The sequence below is a fragment of the Mastomys coucha genome, unplaced genomic scaffold, assembly GCF_008632895.1.
Source record: "Mastomys coucha isolate ucsf_1 unplaced genomic scaffold, UCSF_Mcou_1 pScaffold3, whole genome shotgun sequence".
Taxonomy (NCBI): domain Eukaryota; kingdom Metazoa; phylum Chordata; class Mammalia; order Rodentia; family Muridae; genus Mastomys; species Mastomys coucha.
In genome coordinates this window covers 68,688,522-68,699,817 of record NW_022196909.1, presented here as the reverse complement: position 1 = coordinate 68,699,817, position 11,296 = coordinate 68,688,522, and the positions used below count along the sequence as shown (strand labels likewise).

Genomic DNA, 11,296 nt, shown 5'->3' with positions numbered 1-11,296 from the left:
ACATGGGGTGGGGAGGAGATGTAGGATGTGGAGCAGTCAGAAGGTGGATAGGAGGGACAGGGAATGGAATATGAAGTGTAAAAGATAAATTAATTTATAAAATCAAATTAAAAAGTATTCACTGTTCTTGACTATCCAGAAAACACATATTAAAACTACTTCAAGATTCTATCTCACTCTAGACAGAATGGTTATGATCAGGAATACATGTGACAAGCAATACTGCTATGGATGTACAGAGAGGGGCAATCTACATTGTTGGTGGGGGTATAAACTAGTACAAGCACTATGAAATCAATCTGCAAGATTCTCAAAAAATTATGAATGGAATTACCATAACATAACCCAACTATATCATTCAAGCAAAAATAATCAAAGGGCTTTTTATCATACTATAGAGATACTTTTATATCACACTTTACTCATAATAGCTAGAAAATCATATCAACCTAGGTTTCTATCAACTGTTGAATAGATAAAGAAAATGTGGTACATTTATACAGTGAAATGTTACTCAACTGTAAAGACAAAGTTCTAAAATTTGCAAATAAATAAATGAAACTGGAAAATAAAATGCTAGAAGAGTGGTTATCTGGCTTCTGCATTTTCTTGCTGGTGGCACCAGAGATTCCATTTACACAGTTCATCTTCTGCATTTTCTTTCTGATCTTTCTCCTTATGAGACAGAAATTCATGTATGTCTCTTCCTTAACTTGTACATGAACATTATACTGTTTGTATTTGGAGACAGCTGCAACTTTGTTGACTGTTCCTATTTTTCAATGGGTTTCCTAATATTTGCTCTAATATAATTCTTCTGCATCTTTTGTGGACAGATCATTTTCTCTGCCTTGATTTCCCTGGATGCCTTTGACAAAATCAGCTGACCTGATTTAGGTAGGTCTGTTGCTGGGATTTGTGGTCAGTCACATGTGTCCAGTCTCTGATCTTTTTCTGTAACACTTTCTGTATCTCTGAGGCATTGTGTAAAGGGCTGGAACAAGAAGGGCCGGGTAGTAAGGAATCTCACCTGCCCTAAATCTTCTAGGTTTAGGACCAGCTGATTGCTACATTTGGTGTAGCATTTGGGCCATAAAAGTGGGTTTTCTGAGTCTATAGATGAAGTGTAAAAAGGTGTATGTGTGCTGCTGGGACTAGATGTCCCAGGGTGGAGTGGTACCCAAGGGGAGCTCCCCCTTCTCTGAGTAGAAGGCAATGGAGTAGGAGGAGGAGGAATAAGTAAAGGCTCTGACTGGGAGCAGAGGAAAGCGGGGGGCTGTGATCAAAGTGTAAAGTGAATTAAAAATAAACTATCAAAAAAAATAAAAAATAAAAAGACTTGACATGCCTAGAAGCTCAAGGCAATTTGTGTTTCTGTCAACCATTCGTCAACATGTTCTGAATGCCAATTCAAAGATGACTTTGGAGTCCTACTGAAATATTTCAGATGTTGTTGTTTGTGAATAGTATCTATCCAACATCACTGAGAGATGGTTCAACAGGATGCCTTCAATTTCACCATCTTCATGTAAGTGATAGCCTGTGACTGTGGGTCCATGGCCACTGCCCTTCTCAGGAGAACCATTCTAGAGGCACAAAAGGGATGCACATTCACATGCCAAGGCTCTGGTGAGATATATTCTTTATCTGCTCAGGCAGGTTTCACAGCCAAAATGCAAAGTATCTAAGGTGGGCAGTTAATCAGGTTTATCTACTCACTGGGTGGCTTTCACAAAGAGATTCACCTATTGAGTCCCCCAATATTATTAGCAACTTGGAGTGGTTGTGTGAAGTTGAATGGTAGAACAGAAACCATTTCATTGTTTTCCACAGCATGTCCTACCGATGTTGTGTGAGATGTGTGCAGCCTCTGAGCTTCTCTAGAACTCAGGCATGACATGAGAGTCATTCATGAGAAGTGTAGGTGAAAGATGATCTCCTCAGTCAGTGTCATGAATGCTGAGTGTGCACATCCTCATGTCAGGAATTATCTGGGTACATGTTTCAAGATGTGGCCAGGCATCTACCAGAGGAGGCTTATTTTACAATGATGCTGCCAGAAAGATTCTTTCACCTGCTCAAGTCCTATGGTCTTTCAGAAAAGAGCAAGTTTATTTTAGGTGGAATTCAGTACCTTGTGAAACAGGGATAATGTTCATTTTCTCCTTATGTGACCTACCTGAGGAAGAATTCAGTGTGTCTCTTCAGGAATTGCTGTCTGCAGGGACTGCTCTAGCCTGGATGCCGGTGCTGTCCTATAAACAGGCTCTAGGAGTCAGGAGAAGCAGTGTCCCAACAACCTGTCTGGACTGGACACTGCATTCCGTACACCATCTTGTTTAACACTTGCCTAGATGAGTCAGAATGCATAGATGGTGAAAATGATCCTCGACCACAGAACTTGTGTGACAGAACCTGCAGATTTGAGGAGTGAAACCATGGTCAGTGAAAGATCTGAACTCTAGTGTAGACACTAAGACTACAAGGGATGCAGTATGTTTGTGGTCATCATATGTAAGTCAAATATCTGGATGTTATTTTCAACAGTATACCAGCTAATCATGGTCTGTCCAAAGAGCAAGCTACGGAGTATCTATGGGACTCAGATCTTATCTGGAAGATGAATATTACTGGCCAATATTAGGGTCAAGTTTGGGTAGGTTCTGGTAAAAATAGTTGGCGTTGACTGGACCTCTCCAGGTGTCCCCATCAGGCAGGCTAAGTGGAGAGGAAAATGCTGAGTCTGTGAGCCGGGCTCTAATAAGCTGAATTCTCTTTTCTCAGGTAACAGGGTAAAGGCAACAACATGATCCCTCCAGTAGATGGAACATAAAATATCCCCATTATACTTTACTGGCCTCTTGGGCATCAATTCTGCACTGTGAAATTCACATACTTAGAGTCAATGGCACATGGTATAGCTGAACAATCACTTGTGCTGTGTCTCCTGGGATTCCTTGATATGGCTACATTAATCAAGTCTCCTTTGCCTTGGCACTGCTTTCAATGAAGTGCAGGAGTAATGAAGAGCTTAGTTAGTGGACACTAACTAATAAGCATACCAGCTATGGGCCAAGAAAAAGATAACTAATTGCTTCTTGGCTGTGTGAACTCTCATGATCATGGCTCTGAAACTCAGTACAAATGCAGTAACTGCCCAGTGGAAGAATGAACATCAAGACATAGATGTGAGTGAAGATGCTTACCCTCCATTTCAAACCTTCCTCCTCAAATGTTATCTAAGTTATAAGTTCCCTCTGAGGCCATTCCTCCTTCCCGCTCTTCTCTCTCTCTCTCTCTCTCTCTCTCTCTCTCTCTCTCTCTCTCTCTCTCTCTCTCTCTCTCTCTCTCTCTTCATACTCTGTAATCAGAGGTTAATGACCTCTTTCTTGGAGAGGGTGATAGGCTTGCTTGGGCAGACTCGTGGTTCCTGACCTGTAGACTGATGTGAAGTTAGGCAAGATTCCAAGAGCTTATCTTCTACTATCACTGTTGTAGGCTAAGTAAGCTCCACGCATCCTTCAAAGTGTAGCAGCATCTATGTATTCCATGTATAGTGATGCCCATTTCCCTCCAGCTTGCAGGCACTTTCCTGTTAGGAGACAGACCTGGTTCTGATAAAACTCCCCACAGTGAGGCTCCTTAGCACACAGATTAAACTGAGCCAGCGTGCAGTGGACTATGACTTCTGTGATGGGAAGGATACAGGAGTAAAAGCAGGGGGCAAACATAATAGCAGAGAGGGGACCTAGAGCAAGGAGGAGATGGAGCTGCCCTGTCCTCATGTGGGAAATCTGATGAGAAATATAGAGAAATGAGTATTGCTGTGGTATTTCTCTACAGGCTTGGCCACAGAGTTGCCACATTCATGGGCAGCTTGGACATGACATTGTCTCAAAATGCCTTCTGAAAATGATGCTGTGAGAGGCCAGGCTTGGGGGCCTTTTTCCTTGTTAACTATGGTTTCCTGTGGAGAAACCCTTGATAGATGGTTTGCCTCCTCCTGTATTGGATAGAGGCCTCTATGCTGGGTAAACAGGCACACTTCTGTCTGGATTTTCTGCAGGACTCTTCCTTCATTCTGCTCTGTCAGCCCACAACAGGCAACCCCAAGTTTCATAATATACAGAGCTTATCCCTTCAAAGAAGAGGATATGTGAAAGAGACCATGTAAAGCAGTTCTCAGCCCTCCTAATTCTGCAAAACTTACTATAGTTCCTGCTGTCTCCACCAACTCTGCTTCTCATCCTCTACTGTCCATCTGGAGCTCAACTATTTTATTTTACATAGAAGCAAGAACTTCTGGGGAACTGGCATTTTGAAATTAGATTTTTAAATTTTCATACTCATCCATAGAAAACATTTAATGTGTCTGTTTCAATGGAATAAGACAATCTCAAAAGAAAATTAATGAAAAATTATATGAAGAGGATACAGGGAAAAAAGCACATGCCCAGCCTCAAGTATGAAATTTTGACATTTTCAGAAACAGATCAAGATGCCTGGTCTATGAGTTATAAGCCTTTCCCCAAAGACAAAAATGGCTTGTTTTTACTCATACGGAAGTTTGGTTGTTAGGAGCCTGAACATAAATGATGAAGCTCTAAGGACACAGAATAGGACAGTGGTCTTCCTGAGATGTTCAACAACTTTCTGGGATGCAGAAAGTTCACCTCCATCACAGACGTTCCAGATGCTTTTGGTGCTTCAGAACTGAGATTCTTGCATCCCTGGCTCCCCATTGGCCAGCCAGGATGAACAAGTTTCAGTGGTTTAATACTCAATACTCTTTCATTAGATTTAATGTATGTGGGTTTACGTTGGAAGTGCAAACTTCTCCAATCACTCTGGAAATTAATTTGGCAGCTTCTCAGTAACACATGTTTTAACAGAAGAAAATTAAAAAGTAAATAAGTGAGTTTTTAATAGGAATTTGCAGAGTAAATAATGAAGAAAGAGATAAGACAAATTCTCTACCCATAACACCTCACGTCCAAATATTCTCAACTAGAGTTTAAAGTTAGAACTACCAAGAACTCTTGAATTAAAGAAAACAAGATAAGTGAGTTATATATAAATTAGTGACAAATGGCATCTTCAGTAAGAGTCCCACCTCTCCCTCCAGTCATCATTATCTCTTTCAGTAACTATACAGCTTTCTAAATTCTAGTTCTTTCAATAGAATGTAATGTGTTGCAATTATTCTTTATTTCATCCTCAAACTTGCTCCAAATATGATGAAACAAGAGCCACTTCACACTGCTCCCTGTGTTTTGCCATGAATAGTCACTTATAAGATATTTCTTTCTAGCTTGAGGTAATGCCAACTCATTTCATATATTTTCTGTAGGTATTCCTTCTGGATCATTCTCAGGAAGAATCATCTTTAGATGTCAAGCTTGGGTATATAGTGACTCTGTGGTGTTCATCGCTCGCTGGTCTTTTCAAATACAGCATTCATTCTTGTCTTCTGATTTTCAATATTTATAGCCTCTCTCCTATCATATATTATAAAGGAGCAGTGAAGTTTTATGATACTTAATAACTATTCATTTAAGGTTAAGGAGCAGCTTTGGACTAATAATCTATCTCTCTGAAACTACAGTTCAAAATTGCTCCAGAGTCTTGGTCTTCAAAACTATCAAAACCATAAAAGTCAAAGAAAAAAATTTATATTAAAGTCTTAAAAAAAATTACAGGGCCAGCAAGATGGCTGAGTTTACATAAAGGCACTTGTCACCAAACCTGATGACCAGCCCTTCCACAATAAATTAACAAAGTAAAATGTAATACAAAGAAACAAAATAAAATAAATAATCTTGGCATTTACCTTGCAATAAAATTATTTGGATAATTGGAGTGATACATATTATGTGGTTCAATTTAGATAATATCTTTGGCTCAATCTGTTGTACTATACTATAATTTGTCTAAAAGTTTTGATTAATATAAAAAAGAAGACAGAGGAGAATAAACAAGAAACAAACACCAAGAAATATACCTTTGCATTATCAGTAGGGAAGGGTTTAAGAAGATTTATTTGCTGTCTTAGGGGCATGCATTTAAAATAGAAAAAGAATTCTATAATTGTGCCTAATAAAAATAAAAAATAATAATAACAAAATAAAAGGTTTAACAATAATAAAATTAATTATAAAAATATTAACAGTAGCTTCAAAAGAGAAATAAGGATAAGATAAATGCAACAATTAAATCATTAGGAAAAATGAGAGCTAAAATGTTTGTGAATCACTGCAAATATGTTCTCTGAATAAAAGAAACACAATTGTAAAATGCTTGACTCAAAAGAAATAGTGACTGAACAGGCCACAATGTGAGTGGCATCACCATGGATACGGACATACAATACCAACATACTTGAACATACAGCTGAAGTTCATGATGTGATAGGAAAATAGAAGTTCAATTAAGAAAATGAAGACTATCTGAATGCCTTAGATACACACATATCCTCAAACTATATCTCAACACTGTGGTGGTACTACTTCTAGTGGGGAAGGTAAACAATAGGTTATTGGGAAAATTCAACACTGAAAAATGTCAACTCTGGTATACACCATCAGGAAAGATTCTACCACAGGAACAAGCACGGACAATGATAAAGTAAATGCATCAGTGGACCCACCTGGGGGTAAGCAAGTTAATTCAAACTGCCTTAAGATCTAAGTATTATATTCCATGACTGAAACTCCTGGTGGAACAAATAGTCCACAGTTGTGTGCCCTGCCAGAAGGGAAATGCTTGCAGAAGCAAAGCTGACCCCAGCAAGAGACCTCAGGGAGATAAGCCAGGAGCCTACAGGGAAGTGGACTTCACCAAGATAAAAGCAGGCAGGTATGGCTATAAATATCTTCTAGTTTTCATAGATACTTTCTCAGGATGGGTAGAAACCTTCCCTACCAACCAAGAGACTACCAACAGCAGTAGTCAAGAAGATACTGGAAGAAATTTTCCCCCTCATTTGGAGTGCCCAACGTAGCTGGGTCTCATAATGGCCCTGCCTTTGATGCCAAGGTAAGCCAGGGAGTGGCTAGGTACCTAGAGGTCGATTGGAAACTTCATTGTATTTATAGATCTCAAAGCTCAGGACAGGTAGAGAGGATGAATAGAACTCTAAAAGAGATCTTGACTAAATTGACCATGAGACTGGTGCTGCCTATGTGGTGCTCCTTCCTTTGGCCCTGTTTAGAGTCAGAAACACCCTCACCCTCTTTCGTCTAACTCCTTTTGAAATCTTGTATGGGACTCCTGCTCCCCTGACTTTTCTGGGGGATATACTTGAACCCACTTGTCACGCCAGGTTAAAGGGCCTGAAGGTGGTACAGAAAGAAGTCTGGTCACAACTAGCAGTTGCCTACGAACCTGGTACCCCTAAGACCTCATATCAATTCTAGGTTGGGAATTCAGTCTATGTGAGGCAACATTGTGCCCAGATGCTCGAGCCTCGTTGGCAAGGACCCTAGCTAGTATTGTTAACTACCCCAATGGCTGTCAAGGTAGACGGGATCGCTGCCTGGATACATGCCTCACATATGAAGCCTGCTCCCTCAACTGAAACCAGAATTCCAGATCACCCTACCTGGAAGCCCCAGTCTACAGAGAACCCTCTGAAGCTGAAAATCATCAGAGAGCCCAATGCTGAGGATCCTCTCCCTGGTACTGTATCTTAGTATTTTTCCTTTGTGCTCTCCTATCCTCAGCCCTCAACAGCCTCGCAAGCTAACCTGGCTGGTGATGAACGAGGTAGGAGACACGATCTGGAGTCTATCTAAGATCACCACCCCGTATACCTAGTGTTCTGACCTTTTTCCGGATGTTTGTAAGTTGGCTTTTGGAGCCCCAGCCAACTGGGACCTAGAAAGGTACTGAGGGCTCTTCCTTTGTGTGTTTGCCTGGGCTCCACTGAGATCGGCCCCTAAACCCCACATGTGGAGGAAAGGTAGAATTTTTCTGTAACAGTTAGGGCTGTGAGAGCACAGGAGATGCCTCGTGGGGACCCTCCTCCGTTTGGGACTATATCGAAGTGTCAGCAAATTATACTCATTAGAAAATGGGGAGCCAGGGAAATTCTGGTTGGAAAGATATCCCTGAATGCTCAGGATGTGTCACCCACTTCGAATTGCATTCATTAAACCAAGAAAGCAGGTCTTAGATTGGACTAGGGGATATACCTGGGGCCTTAGGTTTTACAAAGAGAGATATGGACTAATGTTCACTATTAAACCGAAGGTCAAGACCCCATATACCCCCTTAGGCCCCAATAAAATCCTGGCTCCTATCAAGCCCCCTATTAAAGCTCCTCAGCCTTCATCCCCACTCCCCCACCCACAAGGGCTCCCTCTATCGGGCTGACCAGCCTTGCAGACCAAGGCATGGTGCCCACTCCCAAAGACGATCCAGAGTTACCATGCTTAGTTCATTTAGTTCAAGAAGCTTTTCCGGTCATCAGTAGCACTAACTACAATGCTACCAATTCTTGCAGGCTTTGTTACAAAGAAGCTCTCCCTTATTATGAGGGGATTGCCTTTGTTGGGACAGTTAATCTGTCTGACGATGCCTCACAGTGCCGCTGGCAACAACATAAATGCCAGACTCACCTTGTCTGTCATTACTGGGCAGAGAGTATGTGTGGGAAAGATCCCTTCCAAACATGCTCGTCTTTGTAATCAGACTTTGCCTCAGTCCAATTCATCTGTTCACCTCCTGTCCCCCGCTTGAGGGATGGTGGGCATGTGCCTCAGGAGTTACTCTGTGTGTCAACTCTCAGGTATACAACAACTCTCAGGATTTTTGTGTTCTGGTACAACTAGTTCCCAGGCTGGTTTACCATCCCTATGAAGAATTATTGTTCCACTGGGATGAGATCCAGTTCAGGGTTAAGAGAAAACCTATAGGGATAATTGTTTCTATCTTGCTGGGATTGGAGTGGTGGTCGTTGGAACAGCCACAGGAACATCATCACTAAAACTCCATCAGCAGAGCTATCAGAGTCTTAGGTCCGCTACAGATGCTGATAGAGTGAAAATGGAAAATTCCATTCCCAAGATCCAGGAATCCTTGACTTCATTATCTGAGGTAGTCCTCCAAAATAGGAGAGGCCTAGACCTCCTCTTTCTCCAGCAAGGAGGTCTGTGTACAGCCCTGAAAGAAGACTGCTGTTTTTACATAGGCCATTCTGGAATTAGAAAGGATTCATTTGCCAAGGTTAGAGAGGAGCTGGCCAAAAGGAAGAGAGAAAGAGAACAGAGCCAGGGGTGGTTTGAATCTTGGTTTAACTCTTCCCCTTGGCTCACTACTTTGATTTCTACCCTCTAAGGACCATTAACAATCCTGATGTTGCTTTTAGTTTTGGCCCCTGAATTTTAAACTGCTTGCTGGCCTTGATTAGAGAAAGCATAAGTACAATTCAGATTATAATGTTAAGACAACAGTATCAAGAGTTAGGCCAGAGTGAGTTATAACTTCATGATTGAAATATTAACAAAAAAAGGGAGGTGGGACCTTAGAGAACATAAGATGACCACTGAAAGACCTTGACAGGAATGTATGCCCTGGGGACATTCCAATGAAGGGTTGTGAAAGGATGTGATAAACACTCCCTTCCCCAAAATAACCAGGACAACAAATTTCACCAGAACCCCCAACAGCAGGGTGAAATCAAAAATTTTCCAGTTCCCCGTTCTGGGTTCCTCCTTAAACTGTATAAATACTGTGTGCTTGGAGTGTTTGGGGTTACCTCTGCTCTGATGGCAGGACAACCCCAACACATTAGATCAATAAACCTCTTGCTTGATGCATCGATCTCTGATCTCCATCTCTGTTTTTCTGTGAGTGGGATATCCCGGATGTAGGACTCTTTGGGTCTTACAGCATCATCAGAACCCAGTACTCCCACCACAGCAAGTCCTGGATACCCCAACACACCAGAAAAGCAAGATTTGGAAATAAAATCATATCTCATACTGGTGATAGAGTAATTTAAGAAGGACATAAATAACTCCCTTAAAAAAATACAGGAGAACACAAGTAAACAGGTACAAGCCCTTAAAGAGGAAACACAAAAATCCCTTAAAGAGTTATAGGAGAACACAAGTAAACAAGTAGAAGCCCTTAAAGAGGAAACACAAAAATCCCTTAAAGAATTATAGGAAAGCACAACTGAATAGGTGAAGGAATTGAACAAAACCATCCAGGACCTAAAAATGGAAGTAGAAACAATTAAGAATTCACACAGAGAGAAAACTCTGGAGATAGAAAACCTAGGAAATAAGTCAGGAGCCATAGATGCAAGCATCACCAACAGAATATAAGAGATAAAAGAGAGAATCTCAGGTACAAACATACCATAGAAAACATTGACACACAGTCAAAGATAATGAAAAATGCAAAAAGTTCCCAACCCAAAACATCCAGGAAATTCAGGACACAATGAGAAGACCAAACCTAAGGATAATAGGTATAGAAGAGAGTGAAGACTTCTAACTTAAAGGGCCAGAAAATATCTACAACAAAATTATAGAAGAAAATTTCCCTAACCTAAAGAATATATGCCCATGAACAAGTTGTCCTCTGAGCTTCATATACAGGTATACACACACATACATACACACAATCAATAAATAACAAATGGATGAATAAATGAACAAAGTATGTATGTATGTGTATATGTATGTATGTACATATGTATGTATGTATGTGGTTGGTGAAAGTTAAAACCCAAGTGTTTTTAAGATATGAATGATAAAATTATACTGTTAAATGTCCATCCTAGATTTCTGGAATTTCTAATTAAACAGTAAGTTCTATAAAAATTCATATTGGGAAATAGGCAGCCACATTAAACTCGATGCTGATAACTAAAGTCTCAGTAAGAGATAGCAGTATGGTGTGATCATAGTTGAGATAAACCTGTGATGTTTGCGACACTTTGCTTCATTAGACTTCATTGTCCTGAAGTCTAACTGTGGTCCAAACAGATTAAAAGATGCTGTTACAAGTGGATTGGCTTTTTTGTTTTGTTTTTCCCAAGATTTTAGAATCATATGTTTAAGAACAAGCAGTACTTCTCAGTACAGTATTGTGATTTACAACATATCTGAGGTGGCATTGGTATCTGAATACTCTGTCCCTGAAAATTAAAATTCCTGCTTTAATATACCAAATCTAAAAGCAAAATTTTGTGGGGCCAGTGAGATGGTTCAGTAAGTAGAGACACTTGACCTATTTGACCTAGAACCCATATGGTGGAAGGAGAGAACCTGATCCCCAAAGCTAC

The 11,296-nt window shown here is 40.5% G+C and overlaps 1 protein-coding gene across 1 annotated transcript in view; it reads right to left on the bottom strand.

The window, feature by feature from the left end:
* The window catches only part of LOC116074487 (sulfotransferase 1C2-like), a 73,429-nt gene that overhangs the window by 53,714 nt on the left and 8,419 nt on the right, over nucleotides 1-11,296 (bottom strand). The gene's annotated exons all lie outside the window — the stretch shown is intronic.